Source organism: Platalea leucorodia (genome assembly GCF_965183815.1).
Source record: "Platalea leucorodia genome assembly, chromosome: 20".
NCBI lineage: Eukaryota > Metazoa > Chordata > Aves > Pelecaniformes > Threskiornithidae > Platalea > Platalea leucorodia.
The window spans coordinates 2,758,965-2,769,843 of NC_138842.1; the positions used below are offsets into that span (position 1 = coordinate 2,758,965).

The 10,879-nt window shown below is 49.7% G+C and overlaps 2 long non-coding RNA genes across 3 annotated transcripts; both read right to left on the reverse strand.

Moving 5' to 3' along the window:
* Window positions 1–256: 256 nt before the first annotated feature.
* Window positions 257–3,347, reverse strand: LOC309599287. 2 transcript variants are annotated; one of them, XR_014230240.1, is made up of 4 exons: window positions 1,884–3,347; window positions 1,534–1,724; window positions 1,040–1,120; window positions 257–905 (listed from the first exon to the last, which is right to left on the reverse strand). It is a non-coding gene; the product is annotated as an uncharacterized lncRNA (long non-coding RNA). The 2 variants fall into 2 exon arrangements; XR_014230241.1 differs by having other exon boundaries at window positions 1,040–1,724.
* Window positions 3,348–4,648: 1,301 nt separating this feature from the next.
* LOC309599288 lies at window positions 4,649–10,186 on the reverse strand. The gene is made up of 3 exons (XR_014230242.1): window positions 10,051–10,186; window positions 5,698–5,908; window positions 4,649–5,099 (listed from the first exon to the last, which is right to left on the reverse strand). It is a non-coding gene; the product is annotated as an uncharacterized lncRNA (long non-coding RNA).
* Window positions 10,187–10,879: the final 693 nt, after the last annotated feature.

Here is a 10,879-nt window from a genome sequence, read left to right on the forward strand (position 1 = left end):
ATTAAATCCAGCACAGCAGCCAAGACTTTAAGTGGATTGTCTCCATAACATCCTTCAACAACAATGATCTCAATCCACTACACAGACTTTCTACCTCACAGTTACTCAAACTGTTATCTTATCACGGCTGAAGGCTCACTCTAAGTGCTGAATGCCTCGGCCCTGCTTGGTTTCTCTGCCCAGCAACTCCAGTCTAGATCGTGCTGCTGAACTGGGGCTCCGCAGGCTGGAAGGGCAGGTTCCCCCCTCTCTCCCTCCCCAGGCCCAGATCGTGGATGCACTGGGTGAACCAGCTCCCATCTCCTGTCTCGCGAGCGCTGCAGCATCACCCCGATAGCGAGAGGGAAATGCCTTTTCTCCCCTCCACCCCTTGGGAAACATCAAGTGACACTATTTACAGACACGGCAGCCGCCGCAGAGTTCCTGGAAAGCGCCTGACTGAACACGCGCGGGCATCCCGGCTGTCTAGCGCAGTTGGCAGGCGTCTCGGGAGAAACCCAGGGCTGAGAGCGCAAAGCGGGGATGAGGTGTACCGGGCGGGGGGTCTGCCCAGGTTTGGGAGCATGGATTTTGACAGAAAGGCAGTAGGAAAGCTCCAGGGGAGCAGGTCCCCAGCAGCTGCCGCTCAACACGGAGCGGACAAGCAAACCAACTGTGCAGTGAACCAGAGCTCGCGCCTAATCCAGCACTTTCCCTCCCAGGGCTCACAGCGGGGGACAAAACTGAGAGCAGCTTTTATAATTCAGGAGCACACTGTCACCCACAGGGAACATGAGATGCTTTGGCTAAGCCAGCTCTTACCGTCACCTCATTTAAGTCCAGCTGTCAGATGGTCCAGCTACTCCGAGATAGTGGCTTTGGCTTTCTCCAACGAGACAGGAGTCTCTTGCTACACACCGATGACCCTAAGATCAAGAATGTACATTAAACGCCCATTTTTAAGCAGATGAAACTGGACAGAGTCCTCTGGTCTCAGGTCCATACACAATCCAGCAGGGAGGTTCTTTCACACAACGAGCGTACGGAGTTTTTCCCCTACCTTGCTCGCCCCAACAAAGTACGATCTCCTCAGCAAGAGGAAAACGCCAGACCCCGATTTCCATATTACCAATAGATGAACCTGAAAAAGAAACAAAAGAGCAGCCTCTCCGTAAGCGGCAGGAGACGGAACATAAACTTCAAGCCTTGCAGTTCCAGAAGGGGTTTTGGCAGCAGTCAGCATCACACTGATGGAGCTTGTTTCTGTTCAGCATTGAGCATCTACTAGGCCTACTCAGAAGACAAAGCATCCGCCCTACCCGATTTACAGCCTCTCTCAGAGCAGTTCAGAGGACTTCTTTCTGGGACACTGGAGGCAGGTAATTGCCTCTCTGAACTGCCAGGTTTAAACACCCTAGAAGAGAGAGTGGCTGTTCCTCCAGAGCAATACCACCAGCAGCTTCTGCTCAAGAGAAGCCCCCATGGGACACGACAGTCTGAGCCACAGCTCAGTTGCTTCCTTACCAGGAGCACTAATGTTTTAGTGCTATGTACAACTGCAGGACTGGTAAATCCACCTCGGGACCTGTCATCGCGAGTGAATCCTTTCTGTGGTGCATGCCAGCGCTGCAAGGCCTTGCCTCAGCGGAGATGTCCGGTGATCCTCACAGCAGCCCAGCCTCTTCAGGCAAGCACAGCTGGCTGCAGATGCAGAAACAGGCTCGGAAAGCACGCGGAGAGGGTAACTAGTGGGAGAGAAAGATATTTTGGGACACCGTGAGTGGATGGACAGTGTCTTTCAGAGGGAAGCACTATTCCCAAGGCAGCATCGCTCCTCAGAGCAACAGCACCCTGGTCTAGAGTTCATTGGCACAGGTAAAATCTTTCACATCTGCTGCACTTACTGCAAGAAGGATGACAGCTCCTTTACGAATACACAGAGCTTCCAAAGAAGAACAGCATGGAGGGTTGCCTTGGAGACTGCAGTAAGCAACGTGCTGCCAGATGACTGGGTCTCATACCACAGCAGGCTCTTGCCAGAAGGGTGATCTCAGCGGTGCGCGCTGCATTATCAAACATTCCTGGAGGAAAGACTGAATCTGTGCAAGGATCGGGTGAATCAGGCCGCACGGAAGGTGGTTCTTTATGTTGCCATTAGTCATGTTCTTTGGCTTTGCCCCCCCAGCATGGCCACAGTGCTTGACAGAGCAGAAAAACCTCTTCCCCATGAAGGCAGCAGTTCCTCCCTTTGCACCCAGAGGTTAGCGGGACCGGCGTATGGCACAGGGCTGCGAGAGGAGCACAGACCTGCTAACCACCCTCTATTTCCCTGGCAGAGGTGCGAATACAGCGTCGCTCCCTAGGCCTGGTCAAACCAGGGCGGAGAGTAAGGGGTCAAGACCCCGCTGCTCATTTCAGATAAACCATAAAACAGCTTGCCAAGCGATCCTCAACAAAAAAAAAACCCAAAGCTTCCCATCGCATGAGTTATTACACTACCACAGACCTCTTAACCACTACCAGCTTTCCACTCTGCCCTAAATATTTCTGGAATTATCTTCGCGGTAGACCGCTGGACTTGCTTGTTTTGTCCCTCGCACGGCCACGCTTTAAACATTTATTTCCCCCTTCTTGCACAGGCTCCCTTTTGACAGTGTATCCAACGTCTGATCCCACTCATCTTTCACGGAAAATGGCTTTATCCCGTCACGACCGATCTATTTAGCAGACGATATTTTAAGAATTACTTCAGCATTACAGTCAAGCTACTAGTTACACAGCATTGGCAGCACAGACAGGATAAGCAAAGAAAGCGATCCGTGGGAAAATCCTCAGCTTGTTAAGAAAAATCAAGCTTCTTGACTAACTGTTAGGCACAAGCAAAGCCTAAAATAAAAACAGCACTTGCCCCGTGTTTGGTTTGCCATTTAGTTCAAGTTTCAGGGGTGATCTTCCCAGTTCCCACCCGTTGCAGGTACACTTATATTCTCTAGAAGAAAGCCTCCCGCAAACCTGCGACTCCTACAAAGGACCACAGCTCTTGGTACTCACACTACCTACACTACCAACGCCGGCCAGTCTTCAAGGTAAGTGTCACTATGGTGACACTATCACATTCTCTTTTCAAAAGCCTTTTTATTCAGGACATGCATCAAAGTGACCCAGAAAGAGTTAGACAGTACTCAAGTAATTCGACGAGCATTAACCCACTGTAGCTTTGCGCTGTCCACTCTTCCAGTTCAATGCTGGAATCAGGGAGGGGAACAGATCAGGTGGAGGATTAGGAAAACATCTCTCATGGTGAGAAATCTGCCAGGCTCCCAAGGGAAACGATGAAAACCCTGCTGCTTGAGTCACTTAAAACTGGACCCAGTACAGGAAAATCTAGTGTAGGGAACAAGCCTTCCCCCATAGGGGGAAAATGGAGAAGTTGGATGACCTCAGATCTTTCCCATCTCCAGTTTTTGTGGTTCCAGCAATTTGCAGAGGCGATAGCTTACACAGCACAGAACAGGTAAGTCAGATGATTAACCGTTGCTACCAAACCTGCCAGAGTGAGTCAACCCGACCAACACAGCTCATGCAACAGCATCTGGGCCCCAGATTGCTGTGACAGCGCTCAGCTTGAGGTGGGGAGCAGCTTCTAACGAGAGAAGAAACTCCAGCACCCGCAGGAAAACCCACAGCCTCTGCAACAGCCAGGACCACAAAAAGACAGCGAGTTTACAACAGCCACCTTGGTGGCTTTTAACCTTGACTGGTCAAATCTCCAAGCTCCACTTCTGTCTCAAATGTTTATCTGACAAGGAATTTCCACTTTGCATAGTGGAAGTGCGATGTCTATGTGTTTTCAGACAAATTCTTCTAGTTACTCACCAAGTCTGAGGCCTCAGAAAAAAAAGAAGAGTTAAGGAAACAACCCCAGTAATACAAAACAGGGTACTGCTGGTTTTGTTGATGTTTAAGAGCCACACGCTTCAGAAACCGACTTACCCATTACTAGCTGGGGTGAGAAAGAAAACTCCACTAGGAAAAGCTCATTCCTTGATTAATATCAGCCTCTCGTGCTTTCTTTCGAGACAACTGCTGCTAACGCCTGGAAGATCCCGGACTAGACAGATCATTAGTTTCCTAGCAAATCCCAGCAAGCACAAGATAACTCGGACACACGGTTCATCCATCAGAGACCCGCACTGGCCGCTGCATTCCCCAATACAGTAGCAGATAAACCCACAAAGAGAAATCAGCCCTCTGAGCCTGCCTGGATCTCTGGAAGGCAGCAATTGCCCATGCAAGGACACTCGCCCTTGGCAGAGACTTGGCAGAGCAGCTAGGAGGTCTATTACCATTGCCATTCTAGCAGAGAGCCAGCTTGCCTGTTAAAACAAGGTATTTGCAGGGTGATGAATTCTGATTTCAAGATAATTTATAGCCTTAGTAAATAAACAGGCTTATGGCTGTTTAAACACTGTTTAAACAGTCATATACAATAGCCCCGGGCAAGCACACTGAAGAACAGAAGAGTTGTCTGAGCTGGGAACAGACAGCAGAGGAAAGCAAGTGAAATTCAAAACATCTCCCATCAGAAATGAAATTCTTCCCCTCTCAAAAACAACACCTCACTCCCCCAAACATAGTTATCATTCACCCTTCTACCCACATCTCTGCGCCAGCAATCCAAGATGTCTTTAACATGACAGGGTGCCGTGTCACCTTTCACCACGCTCCTTTTACACTGCTCGATCCAACTTGCTGCACTCGAGTTCACACCAATTTCACCCCGCCTCTTTGGGCAACTGTATACAGTAAAAATTGTACTTATAACTCTTGCTATTGTTAAGCTTTTGTACTTTTTTTGTATGGTGGTTTTTTTTTCTTTTTTAAATGGGGTTGATAGGACCGGATAAGCCTGCAGACTAGTTTAGACGCCAAATTGAAATCAAGGGTCATGGGGATCCACTTCATTTTTGTTCTGTTACCAGAGGTGTTTTAGAGGGGCTGCATGTTCCACAGCACGACTACAGCCACGGTCATCAGGGCTGGGGCAGAGGCGGGGAAGGAGCGGAGATGTCCTTTGCTTCGTTGTCCATGTATTCCTGCAGGCAAGCCGCAATAACCTGCTATTTCAAGAACAAGAGAAATTATTAAGGGCTGGAGGGACCAACTGGGGAGAAAGCAGCGCCAAAAAGCTCAAAAGTGCTCAAAAGCCAGCCTACGGATACCAAAACACACTAATCCTCTGGACAGTGGAATTATTCTGGACAATGCAAGGGACTAGATATTCCCTAGCAGTCATGGGATGAGAGGAAAAGGAAAATTTCAGCTGCCTATCAAGGACTGCTCCCAGGAGGAAGGTTCAGATGAATCTCTTCTTCCAGGGAAGGGACGGAGAGTTCTCCCTGCAACCGGCTTATCACCCCACTGCGGCACGCGGGGGAATATAGGAACAGCCCTGCCGCAGCCAAGAGCACGGAGGAGATGAACTCATTCCCTCCCCCGTGCGCTTGTTCCTATAGATCAAGCCACTCGGAATATTTATCCCATGTTTCAATCATGCCTATGGGCGTGTTCAGCAGGACGCCCACCCCAAGCCAAGCTCTTACAGACTCGGAGCGGTATGCCCTGCCATTTGCTGCTGGGCTTGCTGGCACCTAGGCCAGGGACATGGTCAGAGCAGCAAGGAGAGCTCAGCAAGCGGGAAAGCTGTTTCAACCATACCTTACACCACAACCGAAGGAAAGCCGAGTTAGAGACAACAGGAGCCACGGATGAGGGAGAAGACAGTCTTGTCCGTACAGGAGCTGAATAGCCTCTCTTGGACAAGAGACAGCGTCTATGCCAGCCTGCTGCTGCCTTGTCAAATAGCCTCAGGCAATCCTCTCAGCCCCTCCGTTTCCTTCTCTAAGGCAGGACAATACTTCAGAACCACCTTTGTAATGAGAAAACAGAGGAGACATTGCTATTACAGCAGATGACCTCATACAGACATGCAGAAGGCATCACCCCAGCAAATAAGTTTCTCGGAGATGACGTTTCCTCACCTGAGGAAACAGCGCAGGGCTGGCAATAGCTCCCAGCAGCCTTAAGCGTTGGTCCCTCTCTAATTACTGCGTTTCAGCCAAAGCGAACACAGCTCACGCTGTGAAGGCTGCCAGGGCTGCCCATCCCTCCCTCGCCCAGCGAGAAGGGTTCACGGATAGGTGGAAGGAAAGCTGAGCACACGTCCTGGTCCTGGCCCTGGCCCAGAAGGTTGGCATCAGAGTTCATACGTTTGGATTTGGAGCAGAATTGCCACAAAACTCAGAGGAGCTCAAGATGCAGCCCGTGTCACGTCTATACATGTGCTATGCCTATATCTGAGCCAACTGGAAGTCCTGTGGCTGCACTAATTCAGTGCCAAATCAGCACTAAAGGATCCCACCTCTTAGCTGAGTTCACCACTGCTACAGGGTGCCAGTTCAGACCTGGTTCATGTCCAAGTGTCTCTGAACACAGGCAAAATGAACGTGCATCTACCTGCAAAATACCATGCAGAGGCACCCAGAAAGGAACAGGCCAGGTTCAGTGTGAAGTCAGGCTCTCCAGGGACACCATCTCAGTCTCCCGAAAGTTAACTCCCCAATATCCTGGGGTGGCCTGCCCAGGGCACAACGAACCACGGTAGCAAGTTACCTAAAGTCACAGGACACGCACAAGAAAGATAAACTCAGGTTTGCTAAGGCTTCATCTCACATCTGACCCGGAACACCATCAGAATAGCTAGGGTGCCCAACACCAGGCTAGGCACCAGTTGGTGCCACACGAACACCCAGAGACACCTCCGACTGATTTACTGTCTCTTCTTTCTCAGAAACTCAGAGAGAGGTTTAGGATATTTCCCAAACCTTCCCACCAGATCTAGTTTCTGCTCACAGGCGTAGGTGTTACTGAGAATCGCTGCTGCTGGGAAGAATTGTTCAGCAAACACACTTTGAACAGGATCCATATGGAAGAGGTTTGTATTTCCTGAATGGAAACGAAACCCCCTTTATATAGGCTGGATCGGAGATTCAATGGCCAAACTGTTCCCTTCAGACCTTATTTTCTTTGGACCCTGAGTATACCCCACATGAGACATCTGGCACAGAGCTTACAGGATACAGTTTGCTTTGGCACTGGCTGGGGTTTGGAGCTCACAGTGTTTAAAGAGGATTTTATGAATTGAACAGTCTCACTCTCTTCTGTAATGCTTCAAATTAAGGTTTCCACATATGCCTTTAATAGAGATTCACTAAGACACTTATTGCACATTAAATAAACATCACCCAGTGAAACAGAACACCCTCATTGAGGATTAACAAACATACAATTCAGTCGGGCTGCTGCAGCTGTTAAACCTCAAATACAACTTCAATGTCATAATCGGTCATTTTATTAAGATAATAATTGCCCTATTAATGCTAATTAAATGACAAATGCCTTTACACTCCTGCGACACTGTTCCCTGATAACCCCTAAAGTAGAGGCAGCAGTCAATTCCCTCTCCAGAGGGGCCCGGGTTAGTTAACAGCAGAGCCAGAGGTTGCTCACTGTCCGCTACTCCAAATAAGCCTCCAGACAGAAGCGCAATTTGGTTTTTTTGGAGAACAAAGAGGGTGTGCGCAAGAAAAATAGAACACCTTCCTGAAAAGTGATGGCCAGGTTAGTTAATCCAAAGGATGAGACCCCCAAGCTTGTTTATAAGCAGGGAAGCAGAGCTGAGGAATAACTACTGGCCAACATCACCAGCTATAGAGCTAGTAAAGCAGAAAGGGATCGCTGCCCTAACCACAAGGCCTCCTTACGTGCGCACATCAGGCCAAGAACACCTCACCAGGACCCTGTTCGGAGGGCTGGGGAAGCCCAGGCGTCCCGCGAGTCCAGCGCTCTGCTCCGAGGCGCTCAGAGCCATCCAGGAGGCAGAAGGGGAAGGGAGGATGCCGATTCGCAGCCCGCACCTCCCAGCGCGACCTCGCAAGCTGAGCTCTTTCCCCAGGAGCGGCTCGAGCTGTGCAGGCTCCCAGCTCCGTGCTCGGTACACCAGACGCAGCTGTCCAGCCCCCGCAGTCTAGGCACTCGTGCAGTGGTCGGGACCAGACTCCGTTGCCCGGCTGTTCAGGCTGACCTTCCATCCTGAGATGGACCAGATGTTCCAGCATGGGCTACGAAGGGGCTCAGCAGCGGCCTCGGCGCCTGAAGCCAAAGCTGTGTTGTAACACTTGGCTGCCTACGCATAGAGATTCCCCTGCCCCTCATTCCTAGATTTTTGGTAATTACTTTTAAAGTTTAAAATAAAGAAAGCAAAAGTGGATTCCTTGCATCCTCGTCATTTTAATGGGAAGAAAATCTTTACCATAGATGGTAACCGTAACTGACCTCATCTCTAAAGAGCCAGGGAGGAGCACGTTATCACTCAACATGTGATGGTAACCTTTATTGTAGCTCAGAGATTCAACCTATTAGCACAGGCAGGCTCCCATTTGTTAGACTATAAAATAACACATTGCCAAGCCCTATAATGGACTGCAGATTTCAATATTGATTAATTGTTAAAGTATCTCTGAAATGTACTATGTTAAGAGGGAAATGACCTCACATTTCCTTTGAGACTCTTCACCTTCCTCCCGCTCCAAGAATTTCTACAGCATGGCTTGCTACGATCCCTGCCATCCCCTCGCTGCATGGGACTCACACGAGCCCTTTTTCAGAGCTCAGTTCGCTCTCTAAAGCAATGCCAACCCAACCCAGCTCAAAACCACACCCAGACAGACTCCTTGTTATCTGTTCACCTCTCACTCAAGCTTCTTCTGCTGGCATCGAGAGATAAAGGGAAAGAAAAAAGGCAGGGGGGGAAGAGTCAGACTCGAGCCAAAACGTTCGCAAAGACTGACCTCCGTGGTTCAGGTCACTACATAACTAGACACGCTGAGGTTTGAACACAGAAAGCAAGAATGAGAGAGAAGATAGAGCTTTTCTGGTCCCTTAAAGTTTTTCCACAGGAGGCACCGCCTGTACTGAGCCCCTGAGGCCAGGCACGGTACAGGGAACCGAGACCCCACGGGCCCACCCAGACACCCCACATCTCTGCCCAACTTGCGGACACGGGGCTGCCTCCCCAAGTATACCCACAGGTCATTTTTATTGCGTTTGCTTCTTTCCTGTTCTTATGAAGACAAGGGCACCAAAGGCTCTTGAGGTACCCAAGCATACATAAACATCACACCAGCGTGCCAAAGCAGGCATGTTTGAAATTCAAGGTGCTCGGATCAGAGCGCGATCTCAACAGGAGAGAAACACTGAATCCTGCTCCAAGCCCGAGGCTCCGGAGAAGACATTTGGCAAGACTGGGAAGGGGAGGCCGGTAACCATGACAACTGCTCATTTCTTAGTATCAGACAACAAAAATGACTCCTGAAGACACAGGCCCCATGACCACCACCTCCGTTCCCCCTGTCCCAGGAGGGCTCTCCATTAGTCACGCCATGCACAGAACTGCGCTTAGGAACGTAACGCAGGCTCCTCCTTAATTCAGAGATCCCCCCCAATAACCATACCTCCCCTCAGCACACGCAGGGGAAGCTGCCAAATTTCATACTTCTGGGTCACAATCTTCCCCATTTCACAACTAATGTGGACAGATGCCAGGCAGTCACCTCTCAGCATTTGGCTTCCAAAGGCTGAGAACAACAAACGGGAAAGTCCTACGAAAATTAACAACGTGGGTGCTAAGAAACAGAGAAAGCTTAAGGAAATCCACCATTTCGTGCCAGAGCTTCATCCATCTAGAACAGCAGAAGTGATTCCGAAACGTGCAACTTAATTCTCATTGTTATTCACCGTACACATCAGGTAAGCAGCTTTCATCTCCACTGGGCAACCACATCACTGGTTTTTATGATCTGTGCACAGCACAGATAATTAGGAATAAAATTAAAACTAGTCAGATCTCAGCGCTAACACGGTTGTGGCGCAGGCAAAAGGCACTGAACAAAGCAGCGCCCTCACCCTCCCAGCCATCTTAAACAGCTCACAGAAGTAAATTTTTCCCCCTACCTTGCACTGCCTTCATGTCAGCTGCATCTTCCCAGCACCTTTTGATCGCGTTGTCCTCTCAGCATGTTCATCCGGATACAAAACAGAGAGCTGCTCCAATAAAAGCTTCGGTTCTTCAAGACAGCCATTTGTTGTTGTTATCTGCCCCTGCTTTAGGGAGAGGAAAGGGCTTCTAGACCCCTGGCCACCCGAGGAAGGGCTCTAGCAACGGGTCAAGCTGAAAATGGGAACTAAGGAGCGGGGGGAAACCCTGCATTACTTTTGCAGGTTTCTTAGATCTTGCCCCCAACTCAGGCTTTTTCTAGATGACCTTTGCTTTCTCAAAGTGAGGGTTTTTTTTTTTCAAAAACTAACACACACCCCCCTTTCCCTCCTCTCCCAGCAGCATTCCCTAGCCCTCTACTCCCCAGAGGGCAATTAGATAAAAATACAGCCACTGCACAGCTTTATCCCCTCACCCCAGTTCAAACAGCATTCGTACTTTAGCATTATGCTGTAGTACTCACCCTCCACCTTGGTTGTCCTGCATGTTGCCAACCAGAGGATCCTGAAAGCAGCACAGTTTGGTCTCCTGGATCTGATGCAGGGAAGTTTCAGCCGGAGTCTCCAATGTTCACCTCCTGCAAAACCATATTCCCGTTTAGAGCTCCCCTCCTTCTCCTTCAAGCTTCCAGTTTCCCCAGGAAGGGCCACAGAAGCTCACCAAGCAGAGAGGAAGGCTAGCCAGCCCTCCTCTCCGTAGAGCAGTATTTAAGCCCAGCCAGGTGCTCATTTTTAGCCTAACTGGCAGATTTGGGCCGAGCTGCACCTGGCCCCAAACCAAGCCTGG